Here is a 20,529-nt window from a genome sequence, read left to right as displayed (position 1 = left end):
TTTATCTGATTTACAAACGTCTCGCCCGCAATGCCTTTTCATAGTTTCGCCTACAACCATTCGCTCTTTGCAGTTGAAAGCTGTCAAAAGCGTTGCCAGGTGCAAGGGATTTCCTTAAGTTGACTCGACTGCAGTACTGTCTCAGTAGTAAAGAATAATGTATAAAACTACATGCATGATGGAGCATTTTTTCATACATTCAAGTGTTAATGACGTCATATTTCTTAAAGTATCTGCCGTACAATGATATATTTTGTAGCAAAGACCTGATAAATGTAAACGTCGTAAATGAGCAGGTCTTTTTCTCACGTCTCAATGTTCATTGCACCATATCTGCTGATCTACGTGTCATATAATGACATAATTTTGTAGGTACATTCTGCAGCATATATGGACGCTGTCTGCAAAATGTATTGCATATAGAGTTAGTAGCAAAGAAGCAATAATTTTTTATGCCAGGCACAATGCAGTAATTTTTCACGCATCTCAGTGTATATGAGGACATGTCAACTGAACTATATGTGATACCATGATAAAACTTTGTAGGTACATTCAGGTTCTAGGCGTTTCAGTCTGGAACCGCGCGAAAGCTACGGTCGCAGGTTCGAATCCTGACTCGGGTATGGTTGTGTGTGATGTCCTTAGGTTAGTTAGGTTTAAGTAGTTCTAAATTCTATAGGACTGATGACCTCAGATGTTAAGTCCCAGAGTTCTCAGAGCTATTTGAACCATTTTTAGGTGCATTCAGCGGCATATACGGGGACAGCCTGTGAAATTTATTGCGAATAGAGTCAGTTGCACAGAAGTAATAAATTTAAACGTCATGAGTGATGCGGCAGTTTTTCACCCATCTCACTATTTATGACGTCATATTTCCTAAAGTATGAAACGTAGGTGGTCCTTGCCCCAAAGCGTTTGTTGTCTGATAGCAAGGAATATTTGTACCAAGTTTGGTTGAAACCAGCCCAGTGGTCTAGGAGGAGTTGTGGAAAACACACACGTTCAGGGTGCCCTTTGTTACAGTTACATTTTACAAACTCTGTAGAAAGAGAACCACCGCTCAGAAAGATGTCAAATTTGAACAGCATATTATTTAATCAGGAGGAAACGTCATGGAACAAAAAATTAACGAAAATCTGACAAACAGACGACGCAGTAAACATCAGAAAATGCACACCACAGACGCGCGACACACGGCTGTTACTCAGCACCGGCCTGTGTGGTCGGGCGGTTCTAGGCGTTTCAGTCTGGAACCACGTGAAAGCTACGTTCGCAGGTTCGAGTCCTGCCTCCGGCATGGAAGAGTGTGATGTCCTGAGGTTAGTTAGGTTTATGAAGTTCTAGGGGACTGATGACCTCAGCTGTTAAGTCCCACAGTGCTCAGAGCCATTTGAACCATTTGTTACTCAGCTTGCCGTCGTAGTCGCCCAACGTGACTGTCTTCATAAACGGACGCGCGCTGGTGCTAAAGCTCTCTTACCAGAACGGTGACCGTGTTTCAGTAGCCCTGTAGAAGTAACGGGTCCTTTGTCTGCTAAGGGTCTGTAGAAAAAGATTACAAAAATCAGAAAGGCAGCATATTTTGAAGTGCAGTGTGACGGAGGGAGGAAAGCAGTTGATCCGACATCTGTCGAAGATGTAGCCACAGCATTGCGGGAGCGGTGGAGTGGTGGTGTGCAAACGTGCGCTTGGGGATTGCCCGAAAGTTGAACATGCCCGCGAACGCGGCCCATGAAATCCTAATAAAAATCCTGCATTGCTATCCATACAAAGTCACCTGTATCAGGAGTTGCTTCCTGATGACCTGCCAGAAAGACAAAAATTCGCTCTCGAATTTCTTGCTTGTGTGGAAATGGTCAATGAATGGCTCTGGAACATTCTGTTGACAAACGAAGCCCACTTCCATTTCCAAGGACATGTCAATACGCAGAATTGTAGAATATGGGCTACGAAAAATCCGCCTGCAAATCTAACGGTATCACTTCATTCTGCAAAGATGACTACGTGATACGGGTTGATCGCATCGTTTGTCATAGGGCCGTACTTTTTCGGGAAGATGAGTCCTGCGGATCCCGTTACCTGTACTGTCACCAGAAGCGCTATGAGACTGTATTGCGCACCAATGTCATTCCATCCCTTCAACAACGTGGACTTGCTGGAAGGAGCATTTTTACGCAAGATAGCGCTCTCCCGCGCATTGAGCAAGTGAAGCGGCTGCTGCAGAGGCATTTATCAGCCGTCATTTGCCTAAAGCCTAGCCGTCCAAATCACCTGATCTTAACCCGTGTGACTTCTGGCTGTGGGGTTATCTAAAAGAAGTTGTGTTCACATACGAAGTGGCGTCTGGCAAGTTAGACTTGGGGCATTTTACTTTTAATCTTCAGTTTGTGCACATTTTATACAGATGACTCTTTTGTAAGCCAGGCTATGTAACAGCTAACAATTCTTGTAGTGTTGCATATGGTGTTCTCACTATAAACCCTGCTGAACGATTGCAAATCACGGGCAAGTGATGCAACTTTTAGTAATGCAACTGGCAATTTTCCTTCTTTATTACGGTCATCTTGCTAGATTAGGGTTCACAACGTAGGTCGCTGATGATGACGTTTTTAACTACAGACTGTTCAACATCTACATCTATCTGCAACGCTATGGATACTTTGCAAATCACATTTAAGTGCCTGGCTGAGGGTTCATCGAACTACCTTCACAGTTCTCTATTATTCCAATCTCATACAGCGCGCGGAAACGACGAAGTCTTATATATTTCCGTACGAGCTCTGATTTCCCTTATTTTATCGTGGTGACCATTTCTCCCTATATAGGTCAGTGTCAACAAAATATTTTCGCATTCGGAGGAGAAAGTTGGTGATTCGAATTTCGTGAGAAGGTTCCGTCGCAACGAAAGACGCCTTTCTTTTAATGGTGTCCAGCGCACAACCTGTATCATTTCTGTGACACTCTCTTCCATATTTCGCGATAATACAAAACGTGCTGCCCTTCTTTGAACTTTTTCGATGTACTCCGTCAGTCCTATCTGGTAAGGATCCAACACTGCGCAGCAGTATTCTAAAAGAGGACGGACAAGCGTAGTGTAGGCAGTCTCCTTAGTAGACCTGTTACATTTTCTAAGTGTCCTGCCAATAAAACGCAGTCATTGGTTAGCATTCCCCACAACATTTTCTATGTGCTCCTTCCAACTTAAGTTGTTCGTAATTGTAATACCTAGGTATTTAGTTGAATTTACGACTTTTAGATTAGACTGATTTATCGTGTAATCAATGTTTAACAAATTTAGCACTCATGAGCATGACCTCACACTTTTCGTTATTTAGGGTCAACTGCCAATTTTCGCATCATTCGGGTATCCTTTCTAAATCGTTTTGCAATTTGTTTTGATCTTCTGATGACTTCATTAGTCGACAAACGACAGCGTCCTCTGCAAACAACCTCAGACGCCTGCTCAGATTGTATCCCAAATCGTTTATATAGATAAGTAACAGCAAAGGGCCTTTAATACCATCTTGGGGAACGCCAAAAATCACAAAAATCACTTCTGTTTTACTCGATGACTTTCCTTCAATTACTACGAACTGTGACCTCTCTGTCAGGAAATCACAAATCCAATCACATAACTGAGACGATATTCCATAAGCACGCAATTTCAATACAAGCCGCTTGTGTGGTACAGTGTCAAAAGCCTTCCGGAAATCCAGAAATACGGAATAGATCTGAAATCCCTTGTCAATAGCACTCAACACTTCATGTGAATAAAGAGCTAGTTGTGTTTCACAGGAGCGATGTTTTCTAAACCCATGTTGACTGTGCGTCAATAGACAGTTTTCTTCGAGGTAATTCATAATGTTCGAACATAACTTACGTTCCAAAATCCTGCTGCATATCGACGTGATAGGCCTGTAATTTAGTGGTTTACTCCTACTACCTTTTTTGAATATTGGTGTGACCTTTGCAACTTTCCAGTCTTTGGGTATGGATCTTTCGCCGAGCGAACGGTTGTATATGATAGTTAAGTATGGAGCTAATACACCAGCATACTCTGAAAGGAACCTAATTGATATACATTCTGGGTCACAATACTTGCTTTTATTAAGTGACTTAAGTTGCTTCACTACTCCGACGATATTTACTTTTACGTTACTCGTGGTGGCAGCTGCTCTCGATTAGAATTCTGGAATATTTATTTCGTCTCCTTTTGTGAAGACGTTTTGGTAGGCTAACCTTGTGGTCCACAATACATATGCATTTAACTGCATGACTACAGTTAACAATGACGTTTTTCAATGCGTGTGTAGCGCTTTTTTGCAATTTGGACTCCTGGACATTGTTGTAGAAAACAACCGAAACTTGTCATCGTGCCATTATTGTATATTGAAAATTACGCTGTAGGCATAAAAATTTTTGTACATTAAATATTTCTTTTATTTTTTAACAAATACTTTATCTCGGAAGAAACCAAGCTCGAATTCGTAATCTGTGTATCTAATACAATCTTTTGTTATACATATCAACAACATCCTGTTTCGTTGTTATTTTTAACTTTTTGTAGTGATTTTCATTTTTGTGTATATTAGCCCTAACGTCTCGATGCCAAGAAGGTTCATTCAATATATTATAAACTTTCTTTAACGTCGAAACATAACAGGCAATCAGTAGTGATCCCTGAGATCCATTTTGATCCACTGAGTTTTTTGGCCTTTGGTTTCATTTGGAGCTGTAAAAAGATAAATTGATTCTTAAGATACTTTGTAAATCTGATTTAGGTTAGCTTGATGCCAAAATAATGACATCTCAGGCACCGTGATAAAAGAAAGTGCCTCGGCCGAAGATGGGGAATTCTGGCAGAGCTTTTCAGTGAGTTATGGTAGTAGTTTGCGATAGCTTCAAATGACACAGCACTTCCCCTATAACTGCTGTTGTGGCAACGCTGACTACCGCCATATTAATGTTCAGCAACATGTTTTTACTTTGTGTTGAATGATGGTAACCAAATATTACGCAGTACCTTTGTTTGTTTTCCAATCCTCAACCATTAAACAAAGCCGTGGAACAGCAAGCCTGGAAGAAGAAAATAAGATAGGTATAAATACACTGATGAGATTTACAGATTTGAGAATATACTGACGGGAACTCAGCCTTTCGAAAATAATTAAACATTGGTAGTCGTTAATGGGAAGACACTAAATGAAAGACGTAACGAATTACTCGTAAAATTCTGAGGGAAGGGATTCCAGAATGGGCTAAACAGATGTCCGTTTCTCTCACAAAGATTCGACAAATACATATGTACCAACATGTACAGATACGCAACAACAATCATGCCTCCTATATACCATTCGCATTTACAAGTGGACAAAATAAATTTCGTCTGGAAAATATTTGATGAACCTCAAGATAGGCAATCATAGTTACATCATCTGCATCCAGAGCGGATGATATAAGTTGGGTTGCCCACCTTAAGGTGCATGAAATATTTTCTAGGTGAATTTTATTTTGTCCATCCTGTAGAGTGGAAAGGAGAATAAGTGATATTACGAATTGTTCACTCTAAGAAGACTTCCAGCTGGGTGGCTGACAATAACAGCTCTGTTGATAGAAGCCATATGGTTTAGGTCTGGTCAAACATCTTTCTTGTCTCAGCCAGTCTTAGATAGCAGATGACACTGTGTTCATAAACCAAATCAGGTGCAACATGTGGAATTAAGTGTCATAGAAACTTTATATTTAGTTGAGTATAATATGGTTCAAATTTCTTTACCTGATAAGTGCACTATGCACACGGTACTGCTAGCAGTTAGGTACAAATTAACATCAGTTCGAAATCGTACACCTTCTTCCAACTTCTATCAAAACAACTGCCCCCATCAGTCACTGTACCATATCTTCTTAGAGTGAATGACTGATAGTGCAGTTACACACTGCACTACATGCAATGGGTTGCAGAGTACAGGGATAGACATAGGTGTAACAGAAGCATACACATGGTGTCTGATGACAACATGATGGAACTATAAAAGATGTAATCATGGTGACGTGACAAATTTGCTGGTACTGAATGAAAGCCATTTCATTTGGGCTGTTGCGTTTTCTGTGGGGAAATTCCACTTTCGATAGTGGTATTCGTGTCGGCACTGGGATTTATTAGGAAGGATTTGGGTTGTTAACGCCACTCGTGGCAGTGACGCCATCACGTCCGGCTTCGGGTTGCTTGCCTTCCAGCACATGCGGCGGCGCTGCTATCGCCACGGAGAGCTTACTGCCGCTAGGCATGCGAGCCTGGGGTGGCGCAGACGCAGTCGATAGCTCGCAGCAGTCGACTGCGAGTAGGATAGCCATCACGGTACCGTGCCGAAGCAGGCGCCCCCTAATTGCCTGGCTGTGTTGTTCTCCCTCCCTTTCCTCTTTTGTTTATATTCTAGTGCGTGCAATAAAGCACAGCAAAGCGAGCCACGTTTGCGTTTTCACCAGCCATTATTTATCTTCTCCCGGAGCAACACTGCGGCAAGGTGTTCAGCCAATCATAGCTTTGAGCCAGACGGATAATATTAAAATTTATTTATTTGAAGCTTTCTTGCATTGTGTTATCTGTATGCTAAAGGACATCAGATGTTTCACAAGAAGTTGTGTATATGATTACAAAATTATGCTGTATAAGGAAAATTTAATAAGTGGATGAAAGAGATAGACAGATAGGAAACGAAAAGCACAAAGGAGAGGAGATTACATGTTAATACTCATCAGGAATCCAGAAGGAACATGCTAGAGCATCACTGTTCTTCACCCCATTGCTATATCATAGATATCGTAGTTTGCAGTTCTACACAGCTGTACCCTATACAGATCTCCTCTACACAGCACTACACTAAAGCGCTCCACCCTACAGTTCTACGTGACAGGAGTAAAAGAAGTTTTTCTCCTTTTTGTCTGTATTGTGAGTCCTGACGTGCAGGAGCATAGCTGATAATTCTGTGCTGCTGTGCCATACAAGGTATAGATAGTGTGAGATGGCTGCCTGGGATTCAGAAATTCCTTCTTGTTCCTCCCTGAGGCAAGGGTTCCTCACTGCTTCTGTAGGCTATTGTAGTTGGGTGCTCCAAGCTGGCAGGCCTCGCTGTCAAGACAGAGGGCCTGAACTGTATTTCGGTCAAGAAGATTTGCAATTCTTAAAGCGAATTTTAGCTGGCATGGCTCCTAAATCCATATTATCACATAAACGTATGTACTACGAAAGGTGTTCCTGTCCTAGTCTGTAACACTCCCAGATGAGGTGTCAACTGCTTCACATTCACAAGTGTCTGTCGTTGGTTGGAGTACTTCCAGTAAGTAACTGGGATATAGACTACCTCCAGATTGGTAATGTATTGCACCCTTGGTCGGCTACATCCATTATCTGCTTTACTTTCTTTTTATGTAACGAAGGAACTGGCAGATTCTCCTCCCTGTTTCTACTCTCCCCCCTATTTCTACCGTTCTCTATCAATGCACCTCTTTATTTCGTTCATCAGTGTAACTCCCTTGTGATATAAAAGAGATGCCAAGAAATGTAGCTCTGATGGCACTAGAATGATGATGCAGAGCGATTTTGCACCTCCGAAGACAAAATGATGAAACGATTCCTGTTGACCAAACAGTTAATTTCGAAAAGTAATAAAATTATGAGCAGTGATGACCATTAATCCTGAAAATTGCTTTCAGTTCGCTTGTGCTGGATATATGTGAAATTCGTCTTCTGTTAGGCACTTTCATGTCATGTGTTCATGCGTGCATTGCTACGCACTTATCCCTCTCAAAGAACCTTATGACTAATCCATCTGCTTATCTTTGGACGGTAACTGCAAGATGTGTCTTAAGTAAATCGCCTGAACTCTGAGGTGAGCTAACCAACAGAAACTCTTCTTGGGTAGAACCAGTTAGCAAGGACTATGTGGTTAGTGGACAAAGATAAACGCTGTTCTTCCGCTGGCGCAGTGTGGACGTGCTGATCTGTTTATGACAGATGCTTTGTATTGTGATAAGTAAATGAGTTCATTGGAGCTACATCGTTCTTGATTATCGGAAGATGGCAGCTCGCTTGCGCCACATTCGCTTAGTAGAAGATAAAATTTATTTATGCAAGGTAGTTCCGAGTCATATTCAAAGTGGGCAACATTAGTTATTAGTTATTAGTTATTTCGTTTTAACATGTGGGAAACAGCATCCAATTTATAATGTTTATCTTATTGATTTTCCACTCATTAAGTCAATCAAGTACATTAATGTAAATATAGGGTGATTTTCCTTGTCTTTTGTACATGTATGGTCCTGTAAAGCCTCGTGATCTGCTGAAGGGCGCTTGTAAGTGAAACCTGAGATTTTCTATTTTTCTGAACAATATACAGGGAGTCAGGGAGACAGGTAGCAATTTTGTTAGCACTGATACCTTAGTATATGCCCACTTCAGTGTGTTAGTTCTTTTTTTATCTGTGTGTAACAATTTTCCCACATCATTAATTTATTACCTGATGTTTTCTGCTCAGTTGCAACTGTGCCATGAAGTGGACTACACCTGCCAGTAGAGACAATCTGTTTTGTGTCCATGTGTGAACAATTCATATCTGGCCAGCTGTCTAGGGGAAAATAAGCATTAATGGCTTACTTGCGCCACGCATAGTTGGAAGTACTAATCAATATAAAAACATACTAGTCGTAATAACTACAATTATTAGTCTGCAAATGAAGATAATACTGGTGTAACGTTGTTCAGTACACCGTCTTGTCATCAGTAGAAACCGCTACCCTTATACCTCTAAAACACTGTACATTCAGTGTTCATATAATTTGTGATTCTTACGAATTTACTTTTACTGCTCTCATCTTAATTCAAAACTTTATGTGTGTTCACTTGAGACTACATTCTTGAATGAAATAAGTTGTGCTTTCACTATATTTCAAGCTGAGAGGGAATAAACTTCCTCCAGCACTATGACACTTTCTTATATTTTCAACTATCCAGGTAAGATCATATACAGTGCAACTTCAGGGCACGTTGTTGCAGTGATGGAGACTTTAATATTTTTCTATCACACTAGCTCTTATTTTTTAAACTTATTAGGCGTTAAGACACAGGAATCAATGACATTGACTGTCTGTGGGCATTGATTTAAATCAGCTGGGAAAGTTGAAAGTTGTGCCAGACCAGGATTCGAACGTAGGTCTGCCACCAACTTTTTATTTTCCCCTAGGTAGATGTGCTGACCACTGCGTTATCCAGTCACAGTGGTCATAGCAAATGTACAGACTACCTTGGTACGCCTCCCCTCGGTCTCAGATTCTCAGCTTAGTCGCTCATACTGATTCAGTGTCCCTTACCCATTATACTCATTGCTCGTGGGATTTCGCCCATTTCTGTAAGAGTTCGAGCGGGGTGTGCTTCCGTACTGAAGGTATCATTGGTCGACTTATCTGTGGTTTTGGACATAACCGAAAAAACAGACACCACATATCTTATTAGCTGTATTAGGATACAAAGTACCAAGACATTTTCTTTGCCCGAATTACATCTAAAGGGTGACAATTATTGAACTATATGAAATAAAATCGTAATAACGTCTGAAGAGTTTGCGTTAGGACGTTCAAACTGCACGGTTGGCTGCGGGAAATTATGGGAATTAGTATGCGCATGTGCATGCGCATTGTTGTTGTTGTTGGCCATTTCCACATGAAAATGTCACAGTACAGCGTACCGTAGCGCAATTGGCCGACTGAGAATCCGCATTTCGCTATCGAGGATTCTCTTCACCCTTAGAGATACAGGGTACTTTTCCTGCTCAATATTACATAAAAATCAATACCTATTTCTGTCAGGCACTGTTTACAATGTACATGTTTTACAGATTTTTTGTTGATATCAGGTAACGCAGCACACTTTCTAAACAAGTTAGAAGCATTTTGAATGTTTTTGAACCTGCTTAGGGTTATTAAAAAAATTACAAAGAAATTGATGCCTTTTTTTTCAAAATTCTTCCTCAAATTGAGGTACCATTTAATCCAATGTTATACATTTGAAGAAGACCAAATTTTTACTAGATATGCATGACATGATGGCTGAGATACTAGACCTATTTAATCATATTTATTATGTATATTAGAAGGACAAAGAAATCACAACTTACATTTTAATTTTTATGATTTTTTCTTTACAAAAATGTTATTTTTTCTATAATTTAGTTGATTCTGCCATAAAGCTTAGGTCTACTACATAAGTATGGACTACTGCAAGTTACAGAAAAAAATTATGGCAATGCTTTATAAACTTTAGGAAATATTAGTACCTGAATTCTGATAAATTCAACTTGTGGGGAAATTGCAAATGAAGATATGAGTCCAATTAAACTGTGCCTCAGAACATCCCTGAAGCATAGTCTTCATCCTGCAGCATTTCTTCATCTCAAGCTTCCTCTTGCCATTCCTTTTATCACTTTTTGCTTCTTTGGTAACTTGAAGAGCGAATATTTCAACTTCATGCACCCATTGTCTGTCACATGCAAGCAACTGATCTTTCATATTAGAGCCACATTTTATGCCTAAATTTTTCAGGACTTCCAATGTTCCTATCACTCCATCATTGAAACATAACACTGTATCTAGTTAACCAGCTTTTAATGTATTTAGTCCTACAAAAACATTCTTGGCTAAATTTTCGCATATGCAATGGGTGAAACTATGATTTGTATTCTGAGTTCCCTTCATGAAGACATTTACTAAGCAAAACTGGGTCACTGAGGTCTCTAAAAATTGGTTTTATTTCATTCATAACAGGCTCAGGAAGAGAATGCCTATGGTGGTATATTTGACCACTTTCTTTTGCTTTTTGGTAACTACATCGAGAATCTGCTTCTTTAATGCAAAGTCCATGAACAGGGTGGTCATCTGTGGACAACTTATGAAAGTAGGTGGCCCATACAGGTTTTCTCATTGTTGTAACATCATTCAGAGGTGCAGTTCGTCTAATGGCCAGTCCATAATAACTCTGAAGATGGTCTACTTCAGTTTATGTCAATCTGCCTCGGCCAGACAGAGATTTTCCATCAGATAGCAACTTTCCTTTCATTTCTCTTCATAGCTTCCTCAATCTAGCACCCATTCTCTTTTGTACATGTCCACAACACTCCAGTTTTGTTACCAAGGTATGACCATAACTCATTAATTTTACTGAAAACTTTAGAATCTCCATCGCCTAAGTACTTTGCATTTCTAAAGTTACAAACAGGAACCGACCTTTGAAATATTTTTAGAGCTCCATCACACTCCATACCTCCTCTGTAACCATAATAATTCTTAGGACACTGATGTTCAATATGTGCTTGAGTGTTACCATGGATGGTGTGGCAGTACTTAGATAAGCACTCAACATCAACAACTTTTCCATTCTCCAGAGAAGTAGCACTTACAACACCATTCAAGGAACGATGTTCTCAACGTGGCCATGTCCCATCAAGTGCAACAGCAATGTCCCTGGTTCTACCAATATTTATAGTTTCTTCTACTGCACGTTTCATAGATACATTAGACACAACCGCCAAGGCACGTAAAAGTATTTTTATGTACTGGCTGAACCTACTGGGAGGAGGAGGAAGGTCCATCAACCCATAAAACGTTTGAGCAGCCTCTTTTCCTATTGCACGCATTGCATACACTAACTTCAAATTCACATCATATGAATTATGCACAATGTTCTAAGTCATTTTCGAGGTAGATTTATTGCATTATCTACACAGAACAACTAATTTTGACGCTAAAGTCTTCCTGCTGCTTTGTTGTTATAGGTTACTTTCAACAGTGTGGCTTGCTTTGTTTGTGAACTGGTTACCAAGGAATTTCCTTTTATTGAATTTCTAGATGCGTGGCATAGTTCTTATTTATTGCACAGTAAAGGACATGTACTTCCACAAATATACGAAGCGCTTGGGCAACAAACATTCAGTAACACGTGAAAAAACTGCTTCAGCGAAACAAAAGTTAAGACTAGCAAAGATAATCATTTACAGACACTAGAAACCTGCACTGTATACCAACATTACAGTGCATCATATGTATAATCGCTGGAAACAAAAAGTTCACTGTTCCTTTCGAAATAATACTGGTTTCTGTAACAGAAATAAAGGGGGCGTGGCGCCATACATGACCGTAACTTTAAAATTGGGTGTATATAGGTCATTTTTCATTTGAAACTCTATAACGTATATATCAATGTAATCAGGAAAGACTATAGAATTTAATAAAGTCATAAAAATGATTTCTATTTTTCCACCATTAATAAGTACCCCATATCATTAGCGGTGACTGTGTGGTGTGCAATGTAAAGTCACGGAATAAGCGGCGCGTATTCCTTGATGGCACGATGACAATCGTAAGGAACGTGAAGGTTTGGAGAATGATTTCATCCCCATTATCCGAAGTGACCCTTATTTCGGCAATATGTGATTCATGTAAGACGGAGCTCGACCCTATCGAAACAGGAGAGTTAATATCCTGGAGGAGCACTTTGGTGTTCCCCTACAACTGCGTTCCAGTCCCTAATGACTATTAGATTTTCATCTCCGTTTACGTGCGGTATAACTCTTTCCGTGCCCTCATTTACTTTCTCTAACTCTTCATCTTCAGCTTGCGATGTCGGCATGTATACTTGAACTATAGTTGTCGGTATCGGTTTGCTGTCGATTCTGATAAGAACAACTCTATCAATGAACTGTTCACAGTAGCACACGCTCTACCCTACCTTCCTATTCATAACGAGACCTACTCACGATTCTGCTGCTGTCGATGTTACCCTATACTCATCTGACCAGAAATCCTTGTCTTCCTCTCATTTCACTTCACTGACCCCTACTATACCTAGATTGAGCTTTTACATTTCCCTTTTCAGATTTTCTAGCTTCCCTGTCACGTTCGAGCTTCTGATATTCCACTCCCCGACTCCTAGAACGATGTCCTTTTCTTGGTTATTCAACTTTTTTTCTCTTGGTCACCTCGCCTTTGGCAGTCCCCTTCCGGATATCCTAATGAGGGACTATTCTCGAATCTTTTGCCAATTGAGAAATCAGCATGACACTTTTTCACTTACAGGCCGCATGTGTCTTTAATGCAGTGGTTTCCATTGCCTTCTGCATCTTCATGCCGTTGATCATTGCTCATTCTTCCGACTTTATGGGCTTCCCACCCCAAAGACAAGAGAGTGCCCTGAACCTCTGTCCGCTCCTCCATCCCCTTTGACGAGGCCTTTGGCAGAATTAGGGTGACTTCTTATGCCGGAAGTCTGATTATGAATCAAAATTTAAAGGGTGGCGGGTTTCGAACCAGGGACTGAGGACGTTTTGATTATGAATTAAAGACGCCACCGCTAGACTCCAGGTTCAATGAGATGATATAATGAATTACAATAAGTGGCTTTTTCATCATTTGTACCCAAAAGTAAGACACTGTGTAATAATATTGATGTTAGTAATTTACTTTTCAATTAACATGACACTCCCCCCCCCCCCTCCCCCCCACCCCCTCCCCCATCACCGGGCCAAACAAGAGATAGTTAACGTTTGAGAATTTTTAAAGCATTTGTTAAAGAATTTCATAATACATGTAAAGAAAAAAATGAAAACTGAATCATGTCGTCGTACGGTCGGTCGGATCTCGCATCACCATCGCGTACTGTTTGATAAATGATATTCATAATAGGACTTAATGTTTTCTCCTATCCGACACGGCCGTTGCACATGCGACAAACATTTACAGATGAGTTTTTTGTCATCCGTACTCATAAAAAATTAACGTTTATCATGAGGTCAAAATGGTTCAAATGGCTCTGAGCACTATGGGACTTCTGAGGTCATCAGTACCCTAGAACTTAGAACTACTTCAACCTAACTAACTTAAGGACAACACACACATCCATGTCCGAGGCAGGATTCGATCCTGCGATCGTAGCGGTCGCGCGGGTTCAGACTGTAGCGCCTACAAACGCTCGGCCACCTCGGCCGGCTATCATGAGGTCACACTTGATATGGTGAAAGAGAGTGCATTATTTGAGTTGTTGTGAGAGATACCAATTATCATCGTCTTAGGCAGGTATTACTGTATAATACCTGTATATTTACGTAACATTCCATATCCCTTTTCGATTGAACAACTCCACCCAATAAACTCAACGTTTCCTAGAAATCCCATAATACTACTTGTCACTACCAGGTACCTCCTTTAAGTGTTTAAAACACTGGTCTCGCATTCGGAAAGATGGCGCTTCGAATCCCCGTGCGGCCGTTTAGATTTCGATTTTACGTGGATTTTCTTTGAAAAGACACTGCCGATTTCCTTTCTCCTCATTATTGAATCCAAGAAAGTGCCCCGCATCTACGGATCTATTTCGTCGACGGCAAGTTTGTGTGGGAATTCGAACTCCACTTCTCTCGAATGGGAGATTAATGTGTCAACTAGCCTGCCAAAGAACTCGCTGGGAATGCAGGGTTTATTTTAAAAAAAGAAAGGCCAATGTGATCTACAAAACATCCTATGAATACTATATTTCGTGGAAACTTCGCTTGCGTGATCGAATCAGTTGGTTTTGAATATCAGAACACCCATTTTGTCTCGTAGGGAAGCCAAGCGCTAGTTTTCTAGTTTCAGTGGTGCAGCGAGGAAAGTAATCTCGTGCGATTTATTAGTTTTTTGTATCAGTCTATCTGCGCCACTATTCTCTCCGCTGTAAGAATTTTTTATGACAGGTTATGAATACTAACAATGTTTGTTCTCGGAGGTGAGCAGAAGAAAAGAATTTGTGCCTGCAAGCGAGAGCTGTTTCGCTACAGGCACGTTATGCGTCACATTATTATCTGAAACAGGTAAACGAAAATGTGTGTCTAAAGTTGCAGGTTCGATAACTGATGAGTAAGAAAAGAAGTCAAATGTTAATTTGTTATTTAAATACTGTATCTCACAAAAGAAATTAAAAAAACAACTTTTTGACATTTGTTATATAACTGTTCCAGAAAAATAAGATTCCGCACTGTATACATTTAAGTTGATCGACAAATCGATGTCATTATTTTCAGTAATTTAATGCAGCATCAAATGGGAAATGTATGGGTGTTGGCGCCTGTCACAGAAATCGAAGCCGATACAGCATTTCAACACCTCTTTCCCGAAAATTTTTTGGATCGTGTACTTCACTCTTGTATTCCATGTTGTCTCGTCATTGTTTTGTCATAAAAATTACACTTACTTCTAATTTATAACCTTTCTGTTCGTATTCGGTGATTAAAATACTTCTAACCCATCTCCTCGCGTGGTATGACTATTGGTATTTCTACCATTCTTTTTATTTTGTCTTTCATTTCTTCGTAAACACATGTTCACATGAAATTTGCTACTCTCATGACCGTGTCGGAAAGACCTTTGATACATTTGTGTCCCGCTGATACTGCGATTCTCTGCCGTGGTATAATGAATTATCAGACTGACGCCAATTTACTTGTCTTCTTTCGGAGAGTGAGGGCAGAATAAATTAGTGGCTATAAATCATTTTCGTTTTGTTTAGCATTTTATTAATTGAACTTTTGGAGATGTTGTGTGTTGTACCAAAACAGTACCACCGTTCCATTCATTACAAAATTAGCAACGAGAAATTGTTATCTGAACAAAATATTATAATGATGTAGGGCCTGGCGACTAACTCTTAATACACAGAAATATGTAGCCGTCTACTTTTCAAAACCGTTCTCGTTTCGCGATGTGTTACAAAGACATGTGTTGTCATTGAGCATGTCATTATGACCTACCTATCTTACTATAAGGAAGTAAGAGGCTTTCAAAATATCACCGGAAAATTTAGTTCTTATCAACTGAATAGTTTTTGAGAGAACTTTTTCTGTTTCTCTGTTCCTCTATGCACTTCACAAGTCAGCATTCAACGCAAGATGTGGAGGCTGGCCCAAGTTAGGTAATCTTCCACTTTATTTCCAACTAACTGATAGACCTGTCGTTGCCCGGGTATATATTTATTCCTCCCTCTTGTTAGTCCACTTTCTTTTCCCCCTCCCTCTTTCCATCTCCTCCACCTCTCTCCGTCCATCTCTTTATCTCACCCTTACTCTGTCCCTCTCCTGATCCTCCATCTCTTCTCACCTCCTTCCCCTCTCCATCGATCTCCTCATATTTGTATCTTCTCTTAATTCTATGATGAAGCTGTCTTTGTTTAAGTAGCATTTTTCTAACACCACTATTAAACCATGGTGTGTCTTTGTCATCCCTTAAGATCTTGCCCGGTACAGACTTGCCTAAGCCATACTGGACGACGCTTTTAAATTTTTTCCATTTGTGCTCGACATCTCCGTCCTCTGCTCTGAATATGCGATGCTGACTACTTAGATGCTCTGCAGTTTGTAACCAGTTACCCTTGCTAAGCAAAATTATTTTCCTACCTTTCTTAACATTCTTTGAAATGCCCATATTAATAGTTGCTAACATATTCTACTTTAACTGATTCGCTAAGATCAGATATGTTTGTTGCTAGGAGTTCCGAGACGTTGCGTTCTCGAGTTGGTTCTGTAATTATGACAAGACATTAAAAATGTCATACAATGTCATACGAATCCCTGTCTCTGGCACCAGCTCTGAAATATGTCTCTGGAAGAGTCTATTCCTGGCAAGTTGAAATCACCCTCTAATACAACGACGTGATCAGGAAATGTTTAACGATCTTTATTGTTTCTCAGATAATAACAAACAACATAACATCAAACTGCAGCTAACTCATGGATGCTAAGCACTAGTCAAGTTCACAGCTGAATACCACTACAGTAGGCAAAGCAAAGTCTTAAGATTGTTATTGACAATTTAACTTATGACCCAGCCCGTAGTTATTCGAGTCCACCACACACTGACGCAGTTGTGTCTTCGCCGTCAGTCGACAGTGAGACGCCGTGTCTGCTACGGCAGGTGGTGCAGGAAGGCCGGGACCAACGAGGTACAGGGGCCCTGCAACGAATTGGTGACGTCACACTAGTCGGCTTGTCGTCCACACTCTGCGAACGTTCGGCCCACTGGAAATCAATACTTAATTGAAAAGGTACCCACCAAAGGTCTTAATTTTGTCGTGTGCTATTGAGAACTTGCATGCATTCAAAAACGCAGTCAGTAATTATTAAACTCGTCTGAAATGGTACCCGCTGGCACTCTGAAGACCTGCAGTGTCACGTGCTGTGACGTGCACGCCACCGCCTGTCTTTCTCGTGAGCCTCGAGGAGGCTTTATGTCATCCGGGCCACAATTTTAAACTCATGGCAATTACACTAACGAAAATGAAAAGCGTTTCACTATCAAGCATCCGTCTGATAGTTACCGCACATTTTAGAAATGTTCACCACATAACCGATAGTAAATAACCAAACTTTAATTGCAAGCTGAACTGATATACATCAAAAACACCATTATGAGCTGTGATCCCCAAATGCGCGAACGCACTCTTAAAATTGTTCTGCTGTGAAAGCAAAAAGCCTCTGAATGTCATTTTCATGATGTTCACGACATTCCTAAAACACACGCTATGTCAGTCTTTGAAGACTATTGGCTAGTGGCTGGTACGAAAGTACACGTCTCCGCATCACGTACCACACTTGCTCTCTGGGTGGAAAATCTGGCGACCAGAGGAGCCAGTCAAGGATCCGTACAGTCCTCAAGGCGTTTGTCGCGTGAACTACTGTGTGAGGTCCTGCATTATCCTGCTGGAACATGCCATTCGGGTGAGGGGTTGGACATAATGGATCACAATTCGTGCCACATACTAGCGAGCATTCAGCCATTACCAAATAAGCCGTGTTGTCTACCCAATACCTCCACAAACCATGACTCCACGACATGAAGGAGTACGGGTCTCGAGAATCGCTACTTTCAGTAACCTTCACCAGGTCGCCTACCGACAACTTGACTTGCATCCGACCGCAATAAACAGAAGCGAGACTACTGCTTAACAACAAAGATTGGCACTTTATTTATTTATCCGTATGACTAGGGCCCCCCGTCTGGCAGACCGTTTGCCGGGTGCCGGTCTCTCAATTTGACGCCACTTCGGCGACCTGCAGTCGATAAGGATGATAGGATGATGAGGAGGACAGCACAACACCCAGTCCCTGGGCGGAGAATCGAACCCGGGCCCAGAGGATTGACTATCCGTCACTCTGACGATTCAGCTACAGGGGTCGGACAAGAATGGCACTAAATGTCCTTGTTGACTGTGGTTGTACACCATGCAACTCTCTACTGTCTGTGATGTGGCGTCGGCGGTAAACCATACTTGGCAACTCGACATCTCAACCCAGTTTCCAGGCTCTGTTCTCTCCGGTTCGTGTTGATACTCTGCATGAATGATTTGACTGCCCGACTACTCATCGTAGCCAGCCGAACAGTCTTAAGATCTTCTCGTGGTGTAGCCCTTTTCTAAGGACCTGTGCCTATGCTCCTTACCGTACAGTTGTCCTGAGTCCGTCTAATTACCACTAGTGCACTACAGCGAATTGTCCATGCTGTCTGTTACTTTGACGCAAATAAGTCCCTAACGCCAATAATTTGACGTTTCTCAGAATTCGAAAGATGTCGATAAGCTGGCCATGCCAATCCTCTGGACACGCTGTTTTGCGATCTCAATCTGAAAAATTCAAGTAACTCACCCAACAGCTATCATGTACTCACAGCATTCTTCATCGGTAGGAATTGCTTCCTTTTCGCTACACTGAAAATAATGTTAAAGAGCTCGCATAAAGACGATATTTTAATTGACATATCGCACAGCTACGATGTTCTCAGTTTAGCAGCGATCGATGAAAGTGATGGTGGTGTGATAGTTCCTATTTCCGTTAGTGCGCTTCACACTAGTGGCACTTTATAAACCCGTGAGAATCTTTTGAGATCATCTTTTTTCACTCCAGTGACGATATTTATTCCTGATTTACATTACGTAAGTACCATTCTGGAAGTTTTAAGGGGAGAAAACGAAGAGAGATGATTGTTAAACGAAATGAAAAAGAGACACATAAAACTTATACGCCATGTCGTCAGACCCATCATCTTCATCACTAATATTCTTGAAGGGAAAGCATTGGAAAAAGAAGTGAAAGGTGTCATGTCACGGATTGCGCGGCCACTTCGCCGGCAGTTCGAGTCCTCCCTTGGGCATGGGTTTGTGTGTTGTTGTTAGCATCATTTAGTTTGAGTTAGTTTAAATAATGTGTAAGTCTAGGGACCGATGACCTCAGCAGTTTGGTCCCTTAGGAATTCACACACATTTTGACGTAAGAGGGCGGCCTAGAACGCTGTATTTAGGACCCCATCGAGAGTGCTATAGGATGTGAATCTAATACGGTCAAGGATCAGGCATACGTTAGGGAAATAGTTCACTTTTGTGCATGCCATTCGCAGGGCATATAACGGACGAGAATAGACTCAAACATTAAATGAACACTGTGAACGGCACGGAAGCCCCGCGTGTTAATGTGGGCAGCGTTATCAGCATCTGACACCGTTTGAAAGGGGCCTTATTGTGTGTCTCCATTTGGCGGACTAGTCGAGTCGTGCAATTTGGTGATGTGTAGCAGTTTCGGATGTTACACTGGTCAGATATTGGACAGCATGGCAACGTGAAGGCACGAATACTCCTCGTCAAGATTTCAGTCGGCCACGTCTGGCCACCACAAGAGAGGGTTGTTGCCATACTGCGAACCAGGTGCGTCGTGACAATATATGCGCCTGTGATGTGAGAAAGGGTAACATGTTATGTTATGTTATGTCAACCGGGGACCTAGAAACGACGGAGCGGCTCCGTCCCCGCCGCAGCCGCAGTAGTCCGCAACCCCACGACGACTGCCGCAGTCCACTTCACCCCTCCGCCGCCCCACACCGAACGCACCCCCGGTGGATCCCCCAGGGAACGTCTCACACCCCTATGTTTGCGTGGTAGAGTAATGGTGGTGTACGTGTACCTGGAGAACTTGTTTGTGCAGCAGTCGCCGACATAATGTAGCTGAGGCGGAATAAGGGGAACCAGCCCGCATTTGCGGAGGCATTTGGAAAACCGCCTAAAAACCATCCACAGACTGGCCGGCTCACCGGACCTCGACACAAATCCACCGGACGGATTCGTGCCGGGGACCGGCGCTCCTTCCCGCCCGGAAAACAGGTAACATACTTCCTTCAACACTGTGTCATACCTCACCGTTGGTGGGAGACTAGCAGCAGCCACGCTAGGAAATAACCGTCTCACTCGTAGGGTGACGTTAACACGACAACAAAAAACGGCTACATCTGGGTTAATGTCGTTACCGGGAAGCATGCTTCAGTGCTAAATCACTGTTCTGCGCTACCTCGGATGACCATCGTTCGCTAGTATGGCTGCGACCTGGTGTTACTCCTGGCCCCATGGTGTAAGGAGCCATCGGGTATGACTTCGGGTCACGGCTGGTAGTGACTGAGGGAACTGTAACGGCACAACGG

The sequence above is a fragment of the Schistocerca piceifrons genome, chromosome 2 (genome assembly GCF_021461385.2).
Source record: "Schistocerca piceifrons isolate TAMUIC-IGC-003096 chromosome 2, iqSchPice1.1, whole genome shotgun sequence".
Classification (NCBI taxonomy): domain Eukaryota; kingdom Metazoa; phylum Arthropoda; class Insecta; order Orthoptera; family Acrididae; genus Schistocerca; species Schistocerca piceifrons.
The sequence above is the reverse complement of the archived record's forward strand: the minus strand, read 5'-3'. Positions refer to the sequence as shown.